The sequence below is a fragment of the Hyla sarda genome, chromosome 1 (assembly GCF_029499605.1).
Source record: "Hyla sarda isolate aHylSar1 chromosome 1, aHylSar1.hap1, whole genome shotgun sequence".
Taxonomy (NCBI): Eukaryota; Metazoa; Chordata; class Amphibia; order Anura; family Hylidae; genus Hyla; species Hyla sarda.
The window spans coordinates 501,442,604-501,458,374 of NC_079189.1; positions in this window are offsets into that span (position 1 = coordinate 501,442,604).

Here is a 15,771-nt window from a genome sequence, read left to right on the forward strand (position 1 = left end):
GTCTGATGTAGCAGAAGGTCAGGGCAGGCGGCAAAGGTGCAAAGTCAAATAACGTAGCAGGAAGGTCTGGATACATGGATAAGGCAAAAAGGCAAAATGGAACGCTTAATCTCAGGCAAGTGGCACTGAAGATCTGGCAGGCAAGAGGGGGAGGTGCAAGACTTATAGACAAGTGTCAGGTGTGTAACATAATTATGGGCGCATTGGCCCTTTAAATTTCAGAGCTCCGGTGTGTGCGCACCCTAGGGGATGGGGACACGCGCGCTGGAGCTCAGAAGCAGCAGTGGAGGAGTCAAAGGAGCATGGTAAGTGACGGGCTGGGACTCGCATGCGGGCACGTCCCACAATGCGAATCCCAGCCCCGCATACAGCAGGGACAAAAGAATCTGAATCTGATAGCTTCTTCCCGTAAGGTCATTGGAGAAATGATTCGTTTTTGATATGTTAGAATACGCTTTACAATGCCCGCAGCGAAAGCATCCTTTGGGCATTGGAGCTTGATCCAGCCAGGTTTGGGTACTGGTTCTATCAGGTGACAGATGACTATGTGTAAGAAGGTCACCTATATTATGACCCCTCCTAAACGTAATCTGTGGGCGGCCTGGGACAATATCCGTAATGTCTTGGTCCATCTGTAAAATGCTCCAATGTTTATGGAGTATCTCTCTCATAGCAGATGAACCCTGGTCATAGGTAGCAATGATTTGGGTTATGTTGGTACCCGTGTCACATGGTTTAGGTATCAATAGAAACTCCCTGGGTGTACTAAGAGCTTGCCTGTAGGCTGATGACAGAACATGCTCAGGATAACCTCTGTCATTGAATCGAAGTTTTAGATCTTTGGCCTCTCTGATGAAATCTTGCTGCTCGGAGCAATTCCTCCTGAGGGGGAGATACTGCCCCCTCGGGATACCCCTTTTCAGGGGTCCAGAGTGGCAGCTCTTCCACCTCAGGAGACTATTTGTGGCAGTGGTTTTCCTGTGTATTTTTGTTTTTAGACTTCCATCCTGATTTTTTTGGATGTTTATGTTCAAAAATTACAAAGTTGTCTCATTAATCTCTCAATGTAAAAAATAAACCCAATGAATTGTAGATAAGCGATACAATAAACTCCTCAAATTGAGTCTTAGTCCCCTGAAACATCTATGAAACACGCCCATAAAAGGGCACGCTCACATAATTGTTCTTTCACTTATAATAATTTTTAATATCACATGGGGCATGGAACATCTTAGCTATGAGGAGCGATTAAAGGAGTTACAATTCTTTAGTCTTGAGAAGAGACGTTTAAGGGGGATATGATAAACGTATATAAGTATATTAATGGCCCATACAAAAAATATGGAGAAAAACTGTTCCAGGTTAAACCCCCCCAAAGGACGAGGGGGCACTCCCTCCGTCTGGAGAAGAAAAAGTTTAGTCTCAAGGGGCGACACGCCTTCTTTACCGTGAGGACTGTGAATTTATGGAACGGTCTACCTCAGGAACTGGTCACAGCAGGAACAATTAACAGCTTTAAAACAGGATTAGATACATTCATGGAACAAAATAACATTAATGCTTATGAAGAAATATAAAATCCCATCCCTTCCCCAATATCGCGCCACACCCCTACCCATTAATTCCCTGGTTGAACTTGATGGACATATGTCTTTTTTCGACCGTACTAACTATGTAACTATGTAACTATGTAACTATGTTTACATGGGCAATAGTCCTCTCCTCGCATTTGTTGTCCCCACTTCCATGAGTTAGTGGTCCCCAGTGACTAACATGTTCTAAAAAATTTATTTTGCTTGTATTAAATGGTTTTATATTAGTATAATACAGTGTTGACAGCCTCCCATTGAGTAAATCAACACGTGATAGGTTTGTTTACATCAGTGGTCAGCTGACGAGGACCAAGTCACGTGATCGGCCGTCACGGCTCTTCTGCCCGAGTGCGCAATCATAGTAATATGGTGCGACGGGGTGAGATAATCTTGTGACTGGCTTAGTATCACGAGACTTCGGCCTCTGCACTAACCACATGATCACACTGAGGGGATCTGTTTACATGCGCATGCGCTTTAGACTATACCCCACGCTATTGGCGCCATGACAGGCCAACCGAGCAGGTAAGCGGCATCGTCCTCGTGTTTTACTGTATTTAATCACATCCTTGTAATCAGATGTATGTTATCAATAATCACGGGTGATTAACAGTATATTTCATATAGAACCTGTGGAACGGTGTTCTTTCAAGCTATGTCCCTATTAACACTATGGCAATTTATGTATGCACTTTATGGTATATCACATGAATATGTATTTGTCAATAATATTCAGTTTTTTTATATAATATTATGTACTGATGGAATTTGGATGCACTTGTGGGATTTTGATAGCACTTAGCACCTTGTGTTTGTATCACTAGGCTTGAAAAAACGTTGCTGTATTGAGACGTGTGAATAAAATGCACCTTTTTTACTGGAGTGCTGCACCATTGGAATTACTTATACTGAGTAAGGTATCTTCGTCAATTGTCAGGCCCTCTATCTTCTTTAAGAGATCCATCATGTCCCTGGTATAAGATGGCAGGGACAGGACAGATCCTCTGAGGATCTGATCTATATAGATACCAATATATATATATATATATATATATATATATATGTATATATATATATGTTGTCCCAAACCCCCTATGCCTGCCACAATTGGGCGACCCTTTAACCCCTTAAGGACTCAGGGTTTTTCCGTTTTTGCACTTTCGTTTTTTCCCCCTTACCTTTTAAAAATCATAACCCTCTCAATTGTCCACCTAAAAATCCATATTATGGCTTATTTTTTTGCGTCACCAATTCTACTTTCCAGTGACATTAGTCATTTTACCCAAAAATTCACGGCGAAACATAAAAAAAAATAATTGTGCGACAAAATCGAAGAAAAAACGCCATTTTGTAACTTTTGGGGGCTTCCGTTTCTATACAGTGCATATTTCAGTAAAAATGAGACCTTATCTTTATTCTGTAGATCCATACGGTTAAAATGATACCCTACTTATATAGGTTTGATTTTGTCGTACTTCTGGAAAAAATCATAACTACATGCAGGAAAATTTATACGTTTAAAAATGTCATCTTCTGACCCCTATAACTTTTTTATTTTTCCACGTACAGGATGGTATGAGGGCTCATTTATTGCGTCGTGATCTGACGTTTTTAAGGGTAGGATTTTTGTTTTGATCGGACTTTTTGATCACTTTTTATTCATTTTTTAATGGTATAAAAAGTTATCAAAATACGCTTTTTTGGACTTTCGATTTTTTTGCGCGTACACCATTGACCGTGCGGTTTAATTAATGATATATTTTTATAGTTCGGACATTTACGCATGCGGTGATACCTCATATGTTTATTTATTTTTTTATTTACACAGTTTTATTTTTCTTATGGGAAAAGGGGGGTGATTCAAACTTTTATTAGGGAAGGGGTTAAATGACCTTTATTAACACTTTTGTTTTACTTTTTTTTTTGCAGTGTTATAGGTCCCATAGGGACCTATACCACTGCACACACTGATCTCCTATGCTGATCACGGGCGTGTATTAACACGCCTGTGATCAGTGTTATCGGCGCTTGACTGCTCCTGCCTGGATCTCAGGCACGGAGCAGTCATTCGTCGATCGGACACCGAGGAGGCAGGTAAGGGCCCTCCCGGTGTCCTGTAAGCTGTTCCGGACGCCGCGATTTCACCGCGACCCCGCTTCATATCGCGGGAGCCGGCGCAGGATGTAAATATATGTCCTGCGTCGTTAAGGGGTTAAAGGGGTCACCCCTTTGTGGATTTTTGGCAAGGCATAGAAGGCATAGGGTTCTTTGGTAACAAGAATTCGTTTTCCTGGTCACTAATAAGTTTCTCTGATTTTGCTTGTGCAGTGATCTCTGATAACTCGTGTTTGCATGTCTGAGTGGGATCGTGAGGCAAGGTCTCAAAGGTACTTCTGTCATCTAATAATGCTCGACACATATTAATGTATGGTTGTCGATTCATGACCAATATGTCCCCCCCCCCCCCTTGTCTGACAATTTGATAATCAAGTTGTCATTATTTTGTAGTCCTTTCATCGCTTTTCTTTCTGTATTTGACAAATTTGTTCTAGGGGGGAAAGACGGTGACCTGACATCACGTAATACCAGTTCTAAAAAAAAGTCTGTGCATGATGATTCTCCAATTGGAGGAAAAGACTTGTTTTTTTAGTCTGCATTATGTAAAAGGACTGCGGGGTCTCATATTATCGTCTAACAATGAGGCTAAATCTCTCACAGCAGGAAGCCCATTTAATCCAATGCCAAGTTCTTGGCACTCTTTTCTCTCCCGCATTTTGTGTAATTTATGCCATTTTAATTTACGGACGAACAGATGAAGGTCCATGGTACAGGTAAAGTGATCAAAACCTACAGATGGAATGAAGGAACGACCACGGGCAAGGAGGGAGAGGAATGAACAGGTTAGGATCCCTTTTGTCAGACAGATTCATCCTGTAGTCCATAAAGTAGATACCATTGTGAAGAAACATTGGCAGGTGTTGAAAAGTTCCTACCCTAAGATTCAGGAATTTGTGAGTCCCCCACTTATTTGTAACAAGAGAGCCCCGAATCTCAGGGACAAATTGGTCCGAGCCGATGTGGGGTCACAAAAGACTGAATTAAAACAGATGGTCCTGAGAACTCAACGCAAGGGCACGTATCCGTGCCTACACTGTGCACAGTGTAGTAATGTCATTAAGAGTGATAACTTATTACATCCACACTCTGGAGAGGTTATTAAACTCAAATATTTCAGTACCTGTGACTCAAAGAACGTGATCTACACTATTAAATGTCCGTGCGGTCTCCTATACGTCGGGGAAACTACCCAGCGTGTAGGAGACCGCATCAATAGACATAAATCATCCATTAGATGTAGGAATTTGTTGTATCCCATCCCGTCCCATTTTGAGAAAATGGGTCATAATGTGTCACAGCTACGGTATCAGGTCATTGACCAGGTACAAATCCTAGGAGGGGAGGCGATATTAAACCTTTATTGAGGAAAAAGGAGGCGTACTGGATCCACCGCTTGTCCACCTTGGAACCTAGAGGTCTAAATAGGGATTATGAGGTGTCTTCCTTCTTGTAAAAAGGTTTTTTATTGAAAATTTATTTTGTGATGTTTTTAATTAAAACATTTTTCTCATTAAATTTTAGATCCGTCAGTGAGGGGATGTACCAGATCAGATGCATGCAAGCCAGATGAGACCAGTAGATATGTCATTTTGATTATTAGTAATTTATTATGTCTCATGATCTTGTGATAGTAGGTGACATGTATTGTTTGTAAATAATTTGGTAACCATGCCAACGCCCAATGACCGGTAGTGGGATGGGCTTCCTTGTATATATATATATATATATACTGTGATGATGTCTTGAGCATGTATGTCAGTCTGATAAAGGCTTTGGCCGAAACGCATTATATTGTGTTTGCACCGTGTTTTAATAAACACATTTCACTTGGCAGAAGACTTAAGTGAGTGCAGGGATTTTCTTTTCTACCATTGCCATTCATTCCACGTGCACCACCAAGGGACTCGAGTGCCGACCCTTATCCATTTTTATTCGACCACGGGCAAGGACCCTCGTCTGAGCGTCCGTCAACAAAGTCCCCGAGAGATTAATAATCTGTGAAGAGTCTTTTGGCTGGTGTATGGATTTTAATGTCGGCTGTCCTTTGGTCTCAGGGGTTAGGGTTCCCGGCTCATATCTCGGCCAGTGTCTCCTAAAAAGGGAGTAGTAGAGGAGGATGCACAAGAACCTTCTCCATTCCATTCCGTGTCATGATGTTGTTTTTTCCTTGTGTCTCCTCTGCCACGATTGGAGCCCCATCCCCTATAACCCCGATAGTTACCCCGCCTCTTTTACCCTGTGAATTAGTGCGATCACTATCCCCAGCCTCAATGTCTGAGGATGAGATTTCAGTCTCAATATAATGGGGTAAGGGGGTCCTAGTCAGTACACTGTATGCCCTTTTCTCCCGGAAGTCATGGAGATCTCTAATAAACTGTCAGTGCTTGCGCTCCATCAGTTGATATTGAAATCTCTCTATAGAGTTTTGCGTTTGAGTCTCTTTGACTGCAAAGTCAGGGTCATCCTTAAATCTCTGGACAATCTCTTTCTGTTCTTTCAACTTAGTCTCCGATATTACAAGATTGCTCTTTTCCTCTTCTAACAGAATGTGTAAAAATGTCAAATACCTACTGGTAGCGTCCGTTTCCCACTTTTTTAAAGGCAGATGGAGTGTAAAGTCTAGCTGCTGGGAGAACAGGGATTCCTAAGCCACTAGGTACAATGCCATGCTTTATATAGCTCTCGAATCCCTGTATCTCCCAGAAGGACGTCGCTTATTGATTGTGACAATTAACCAGATCTTGCAGAGCTATTTTGAGTGACTGAGTAAACTTGGGTTGTGAAAATGTGCGTTCAGAGGAGACTTCCTTCGCTTCAGTTAGCCACTCTGTCAGTTTAGGAGGACCAGTTACCAAACTAGCCATTGCTAATTATATTGTCAACTTTAAATAATTTGCCAAAAATTGGTTAGATCTGCAAGGGATCTCTCAACTCCCAGCCATAGATGTACATAAATAATTATCAAAAATGATAAGGGGAGGTGCCTAAAACGTAACTTTTAATCACACACTAGATAAAAAATCACCACGCATTATTTACTTCCCTGACTGCTGCTGGTGACAGAAGGAGGAGGGGCAGTAACCTCACAGAGTGGCCCTTCCTTCCTGGTAACCTTTAGAAGAAGAAACAATGAGAAGGTCCTCCTGGGCACAGAGGTTGCTGCTTGGGTAACACTCATATCTGTACTTTAGAGGAGGTTAAAGGGTCATTGTAAGTTATTAGGAGGTGAATGTTATAAACATATGCAGACTGTGGAGCCACACCTAAGAGGTCTCTCATAAGCCAAGCCAGTACACCCTGCTCTGAACTGATGAGGGAAACACTAAAAAAAAGCTGTGTGCAGAAGGGTATTCTCTACTTCTGGAATTTTTTTTGGCATGAAATATGTTCCCAGTTAGTTTTCTTGTTGGAGTGAAACACTGAGTTTAAAAGTGTAACTGTCATTAGCAAAACATTATTATGTCATGTAGAAAATAACATTATATGTATATTTGTTATATACATTGAAATGTTATATACCAAAAAAATGTGTATGTTTTTGTCCCTGTAGCTATTTCCTTTGTGTCTCTGTGAGGAGACCAAATACAGGAAGTGTGGCTGGAAAAGCAGGGATTTGTGTACTGAGGACAAGCGGGGCTCTGTACACTGAGGACAAGCAGGGTTCTGTGCACTGAGGACACACAGGGTTCTGTACACTGAGGACAAGCAGGGCTCTGTGCACTGAGGACAAGCAGGGCTCGGTATATTGAGGACAAGCAGGGCTCTGTACACTGAGGACAAGCAGGGCTCTGTGCACTGAGGACAAGCAGGGCTCTGTGCACTGAGGACAAGCAGGGCTCTGTGCACTGAGGACAAGCAGGGCTCTGTACACTGAGGACAAGCAGGGTTCTGTGCACTGAGGACAAGCAGGGTTCTGTGCACTGAGGACAAGCAGGGTTATGTGCACTGAGGACAAGCAGGGCTCTGTATACTGAGGACAAGCAGGGCTCTGTACACTGAGGACAAGCAGGGTTCTGTGCACTGAGGACACGCAGGGCTCTGTGCACTGAGGACAAGCAGGGCTCTGTACACTGAGGACAAGCAGGGCTCTGTACACTGAGGACAAGCAGGGCTCTGTGCACTGAGGACAAGCAAGGCTCTGTGCACTGAAGACAATCAGGGCTTTGTACACTGAGGACAAGCAGGGCTCTGTACATTGAGGACAAGCAGGGCTCTGTGCACTGAGGACAAGCAAAGCTCTGTGCACTGAAGACAAGCAAGGCTCTGTACACTCAACACAAGCAGGGCTTTGTGCAGTGAAGCTCTGTGACATGCTCCTGGCTCACACAGCAGGCTGATTGACAGGCCAGGAGCCTGCACAGAGCCCTGAGACCAAATCACCACAGTAGAACTGACACTGCTTTTCTACAGGGGAAACAAAAAAAAAACCTGACCGTAATAATGTCCATATCTGTGTTTATGTTGCAGTTTTTATTGTTTTTGAAAAGAAATACATTGCTGCAAGCAACACTACCTTTACCATTATGGATGGTGGTAGCTATAGCACAGATAAAAACCGAACCTAGTGTAGATGAGCAATATATTCTGCGATTTGACATTTAGTAATCAGACCACATCAGGATGACAGCTATAACATGTTACTGGACTAAAGGAAAAGCATAGAAAGATGTATAACTATAAATCAGGGTATTTTTATGTTAGTTTACTGTTCATGTAATGTACATGACTGCAGCAATGACATGCCTGTACTCACATCACTTCATCAGCCAATCTCTGGCCTTAGTGGTCTCAAGCTGTATACTGCTGAGGCCAGAGATTGGTTGCATGGGTAATTAAGCATATCCCTATCAACCCCAGTACACAGGATAACCTGACGCGTTTCGCACCGGAGTGCTTAGTCGTAGGTAAGAAGTAACCACAATGAACATCTTAAAATACACAAAATAGCGGTCACATGACCACACACGTCATAGTAAAATCGTTCTAATACAAGACATGGTGCTGGAGTATCGGATTGGGAAGCAAGAATTTTTGAGCCATGTTCATACCTGGGAATACCCAAACGCATGTAATTATAATAAACTTTCTCCAAATACAATAGAAACATTTATATCTCAGATTAATAGCATATTTTGAGTATAGCCAGGTAAGAACAATCATCTGCAAGAACAGTGACCTCAATATTATATTATTATTTGTATATGTACCATCCTCGGGTCTACAGGTATCTGGGGTGGAAAGGGTTATTTTGGGTCCGAGGGGAGGAGACCTTAGGAATAGGCTTTATAACAGGGAGGCATATTGGATATTCCTCCTTGGTACGAGGCACCCCCTGGGACTAAATAAAAGATTAGATCTAGCACTCACTTGCCCTTAGACCCCCAAAAGGTAGCTGGGAGCTGTGTACCATACGTGTGTGTGTCTCTATGCGCGGATATGGTATATTGTTCCATATACGTATTAAAATATACGAGCCTAGTGACATCCTATTATCACTTCACTTTTTTCTTGTTTAAATGTAATAATAATACAACCGAGGATGGTACATATACAATAATAATATAATATTGAGGTCACTGTTCTTGCAGATGATTGTTCTTACCTGGCTATACTCAAAATATGCTATTAATCTGAGATATAAATGTTTCTATTGTATTTGGAGAAAGTTTATTATAATTACATGCGTTTGGGTATTCCCAGGTATGAACATGGCTCAAAAATTCTTGCTTCCCAATCCGATACTCCAGCACCATGTCTTGTTTTAGAAAGATTTTACTATGACGTGTGTGGTCATGTGACCGCTATTTTGTGTATTTTAAGATGTTCATTGTGGTTACTTGTTACCTATGACTAAGCACTCCGGTGCGAAACGCGTCAGTTTATCCTGTGTACTGCGCTATACTGAAATAAAGTTCAGAGTTCTTAACTGCAAACAACAGTTCTGTGCCGGACTATCTTCTATGCTAATAAATATGTAGCAAACTAATACAAAAATAACATATAATAAGCTATAGGAGACCCTAATAACTGTTTAGTCATGTAGCAGGGTCAGATGTCAGGTATTAGAGTCAAGTATCAGCATCATGAGTCAAAGTCATGTATCAGTGTCAGTGTCATATCAGTGTAAGGGGTCAGAGTGAAATATCTGTGTCAGAGGGTCGGGTGTCAGAGTCAGGGATTAGTCAGGGATGATGTATCAGAATAAGGTGTCGGGGTCAGTAAATTGTCTCATACTAACATTGAAATAATGTGTGACTCTGGCTGCCCTAATATGGACACTGAACTGAGGTAACAGAATCAGGGCTTCATCTGTCAACAGCATGTCTCTCCCTTCTTGGCCTGCATCTGCCGAACAATAACCAGGCTGACTGGCTTGATTTTCACGCCTATTTACTCTCTTGGCATCTAGATCATTTCATCAGAAGGAGGCAGCTCCTTCTGTCCCATCATCACCCCACCCCCGCTAAACATGACCACAGGATGCCAATGAATTTCCATGGCCTTCAGGTCTGCCATGTTTGTGCTTCTATTGGACCCCCCCAAGAGGTAGGATATAGACAAATGCCGATCAACGTTACATTGATAGGCATAATACATATACATTGTACTATATAAGTAGTGAGCAATTAAATGAAGCCAAGATTCACCTACTATCTAGACATCAATAATTCATAATACATAGCTGCATCAGTCATCTCTTGCGCCACAAAGTTCTAAGATCTAAGACCCCTAATTAACAATAAATAAATAGTAAATATAAATAAAAAAAAACATTAAATAGGAAGATAAATCCATATAATAAGAGTGCTTTTTGGGAGGTGAGAAAATGTAAGTAAATCCCTGAAAATGACCCCTGAAAGCAGAGATCATGGCTACAGACTCAGATTAATTGATTTACATAAATCCAAAACACGACAAACATTCCTTGACTTGGTAACACAGACATAAAATGTTTATCATATCAGCACAATGTAAGGAAGTTTTGTTTGTTTTAGGATTTTCTGCATGTAAAGTGTTTGCCTGTAGTAATAAATGAAGAAGAGCTCCTCATTATATATCATATACGAAGGTTCAGACTTGTGTCCTCTTATGATAAAGAGTTAAATTCATGTGTAGCATATCCACTCCTATGAGGCCAGCCGGTGCTGTAATGTGTCTGCACAAATATGTGTTCAAACATAATGAATATGTGGTGTCCCACTACAGGTACATAGTCCTGTACCTGACATTCGTGATGAAATCCTCTCCCAGTCCCCTAAAAGTTCTGATCCAATTCCCAGCCATGTCTCCTCTTCATCACTCTCAGTTTTTGAGCCTGTAACTGAGAATGAGGTTTCCTCTCCTCCGCCCGCCCCACTACCTGCTCTAGTGACCCCATGCCTTCACATCTCATCCAGTCTCTCTCTCCTGCTATCAGCTGTCACCTAACTAAAATCTTTAACCTCTCCCTCTCTTCTGGGGTCTTTCCCTCCTCCTTCAAACACTCTATCATAACCCCACTATTGAAAAAAATCATCTCCGGACCCGTCCTGTGCAGCCAACTATCGACCCGTCTCAAATCTCCCCTTTATCTCAAAACTCCTGGAACGCTTGGTCTACTCCTGCCTTATCCGCTATCTCTCCGAGAACTCTTTCCTTGACCCCTTACAGTCTGGTTTCCGCTCCCTTCACTCCACAGAAACGGCCCTAACCAAAGACACTGACGATCTTCTGACGGCCAAATCAAATGGCAATTTCTCTTTACTGATTCTCTTGGACCTCTCTGCGGCTTTTGACACTGTGGATCACCAACTCCTCCTCAGTAGTCTCCGCTCCATCGGTCTCAAGGACTCTGCTCTCGCCTGGTTTTCCTCCTATCTCTCTGGCCGCTCCTTTAGCATCTCGTTTCCTGGCTCTACTTCTTCTCCTCTTCCCCTTGCTGTCGGGGTTCCCCAGGGATCGGTCCTGGGTCCTCTACTCTTTTCACTCTACACATCCCCCATTGGAAAAACAATCAGTAGATTTGGTTTCCAGTACCACCTCTATGCTGATGACACCCAACTCTATACCTCTTCCTCCAACATCACCCCTGCACTCCTACAGAATACCAGTGACTGTCTCTCTGCTGTCTCAGACATCATGTCCTCTTTATATCTGAAACTAAATCTTTCGAAAACAGAACTTCTTGTTTTTTCTCCATCAACTGATACTGTACCTAACCCTGACATTTCCATCTCGGTATGTGGGACTACCATAACTCCCAGGCAGGAGGCTCGCTGTCTTGGAGTTATACTTGACTCTGATCTGTCTTTTACTCCCCATATTCAGTCCCTTTCACGTTCTTGTCACCTGCCTCTTAAAAACATTTCCAGAATCCGCCCGTTTCTCACTACTGAAACTGCTAAAACTCTCATTATTGCTTTGATTCACTCCCGCCTCGACTACTGTAACTCTTTACTAATAGGCCTTCCTTTCTCCAAACTCTCTCCTCTCCAGTCCATCCTTAATGCCGCAGCCAGACTCATCTTCCTCTCCAGCCACTACACCGATGCCTCCTCCCTGTGCCAGTCACTACACTGGTTTCTAATTCAGTCCAGAATACAGTACAAAATCCTCAGTCTCACACACAAAGCTCTCCACAATGCTGAACCTCCCTACATCTCCTCTCTCATCTCTGTCTACCATCCTATACGTTCTCTACGATCTGCTAATGATCTCACACTAACATCTTCTATAATCCGAACTTCTCACTCCCGTCTCCAAGACTTCACTCGTGCTGCACCGATTCTCTGGAATGCTATACCTCAATCCCTCAGACTCAACAACAACATCCCTAGTTTCAAACGTGGCCTGAAAACACATCTCTTCAGACAGGCCTATAACATTCTCTAATTGGCCTCAACATATCCCCACACCTTTTGGAATAGTTATTGTATAATATTATGTCTGATACTTGTCTTTGTTTGTACCCCATAATTGTAAGCTCTGTGGAATCTGTAGGCGCTATATAAATAATATATTATTATTACTACCTGTAGGCCCTGTCAGTGACCTGGGGCCTCACCCTGCAGGGACTCCTTGTGTTATCTTGCTAGTTTATTAAATGTGGTGTATGTTCCCTTAAGACCATAGATAGGATTCTAATGTATAGATAGTATATAGGACCTTTGGAGGACTCCAAGGACCTGTGTGAGTAAGCTGATCACATGTAATGTTATACTGTTATATGAGTTGTTGCAATATGTAATCCCAGAGACCTCGAGGTTTAAACTATGACCCACAGCTTGACCAATGGGCTATAATCCAGCCCCCTCACTATATAAGGGGCAGCTATCTTTAATTCTCTCTCTTTGGGCTAAGTGCTCTAAGCTAGAACATCTAAGTCTTTGCTAAAGCAGCTACCAGAGAATCTCAGGACAGTGTTCAGCATCTGGAGTTCCACAAAGCTACAACTCTCCAGTAAGTCTACAAGTCTATGTTTGCTGTCACTGCATCTAGTCAAGTCCTGCACATAGTCAAGTCCAGTCTATTAACAGACAAGTCTAAATTACAAGTCCAAGTCAAGTTTATTACAAGTATTGGTCCAGCAAGCTGCGAGGTCCTCTGGGTACTGGCCACATCTCTGGGACAATCTGGCCATAGCTGTGAAGATAATTTCAAATGTCTTCTATTCAATGAAGCCTTCATTTTCCCATGACTAGTTGTGGACTCTCTGCTAGCCAGTGGGATTATGGAGAATCCGGGCGTGTGGTGTTCCTCAAGAACACATAGGGGTTAATACCACCAGACCCCCGAGGTTAATAACATATGATCCCACCACTCACTGCAACACCTGTGGCCCTGCCACTACTCACTATATTGGCACACCACAAATATAAGAGATGTCTTAGTATAGACATTGGTGGTACATTGCTATGATGTGCCATTCATGTCCAATTGGCAGGATCGGAACACTGTTACCAGTTTCAATTGCTACAATGTGGGCATAGCAGATTTATAAAAGTGTCATGACACTTTATCTTCTTCCAACTACACTTGGCTTTCTACAAGGTTAGACTGATTTAGCCAATAGGCTAGAGCTATTGTTAAAAAAGAAACAATTGCCAACAAAATTTGTCAGTCTGCATGTTTTTCGGCATACTCCACATACAAATAGTGGAACATATTTCCACTTATGGAAACATAAATATTGCACCTTATGGAACATAAATGTCAATTTCTTCTAGTCCCTACCATTTTTGGTGCCTTTCCAGCCATTGCTGAAATAGCAGTAGAGACATATCTCTGTATTCATTTGTCACCAGACACAGGATCATGAGCAGGTACAGTTTTAGACAAAGCGTGGCCCTGGGAAAAAATAAAAGTAGAGCCCCAAGTGCTAAAATATTGGAGCAATAACTAAATTACATTCAGGCATTTCAAAGAGCTGCATTACTGATCTCTACAATTATTTAAGGCCTTAAAGGGGGTTTCTTGGAAAAATGTATTGGATGACGCATTTCTAGGAAAGGTACTGGAGTGCCCACACCTGACACCCTCACCAATCAGCTGTTTGCAAGAGCCACAGTGCTGCCATACACAGTAAAACAGAGCAGGAAGCCCTCATTAACTTCATTGGGGAATATTTTTTATTGCATTTTGAGATTTATTTATTTATTTATTTTTTTTTGCTTACTTCAGGTGCACAAAATTTTGTGCACAAAAAGCACTTTATATAGTGACTTGTATGGGTACACATAAAGTAGCAAATAGACTTACCTAAGCAACTTTCAGTTTTCACTTTGCAGTGGTTGCGAATTTATGAAGTGCGAATGTCGCATGTCGGCATAAAAAAGTCGCAAACCCCTCCAAAAAATCAAAGCCAGGTCAGACCTGACTTACAAAAATGCCTTTGGAGAGCACTGTTAAAAAGTCTCACAAAAAGTCGCAACTGAGACTTTTTGTACAGAAAAGTCTCAGAGGAGAGGAGGAAACATACAAAATGGTGTTCTGAAGTGATTTATTGTTTGTTTTTTTATTTTATTTTTTTGCTTATGTGCGTCAAATTTATCAACCCCGTTTATAGTATAATAAATTTGTCACACAAGCAAAACCAAAGCAAAAAAATTACTTCAAAACTCACTTTCCAAGGAAAACAATAATAAATCTCCCCCAATGAGTCCAAAGCATATCTGAAAAATTTCCACTACTATTGAAGATTCAATGCAGATCCATCCATCCATCAAGTCAATGGATGGCAAAATCTGCTGAGAGTTTACCCATGCTGAAGAATCTGCACATGTAAACATGCCCTCACTGTGTATGGCAGCGACATGGCTTTGGCAAACAGCTGATTGGCAGTGATGCCAGGTGTTGGGACCCCATCAGTCTGATATTGATGAGATCATCAATATATTTTGCACGGAAAAACCCCAAAAAGAAGCCATGTCAGATCTATATCACGGTCAGAGCAGTAAACATGAGGAGATAGCTGATAGGAATATAAAACAAATACCACCTCACTCTTGGCTGATAGCTGCAACATTCGCCGCTCAAACGCAACGTTCCAAGCTCAACCTTAGAGTTGGTGCTAAACTGCGGCATGCATGCCTCCTTCCCCCCACCCCCACCCCTCCCCGAATGATTTACAGGACTCCTGAAAGCCAAGCAGGGAGAGGTGGAGGGAGCATGTATGCTGCAGCTCAGCACCACCACTATATCAAAATATGGGCAATTAATTTCTGCAGAATTTTCATACAGAATTCTGTGCAGAAATTTTGTTGTGTGAACATAGCCTAAGGCCAAAATGGTTGGCGTCCTTAAAGGGGTATTACAGATTTGTAAATTACTTCTACTTATCAGCTGCTGATGTTGAATTGTTCTCTCTGACAATAGTGCTCTCTGCTGACACCTCTGTCTCAGGAACTGTCCAGAGGAGGAGCAAATCCCCATAGAAAACCTCTCTTGCTCTGGACAGTTCCTAAGACAGACAGAGGCATCAGCAGAGACCACTGTTGTCAGACAGAAAAGAAAAACTCAACTTCAGCAGCTGATAAGTACTGGTAGGATTAAGATTTTTTTAAAGAAGTAATTAAAAAATCTG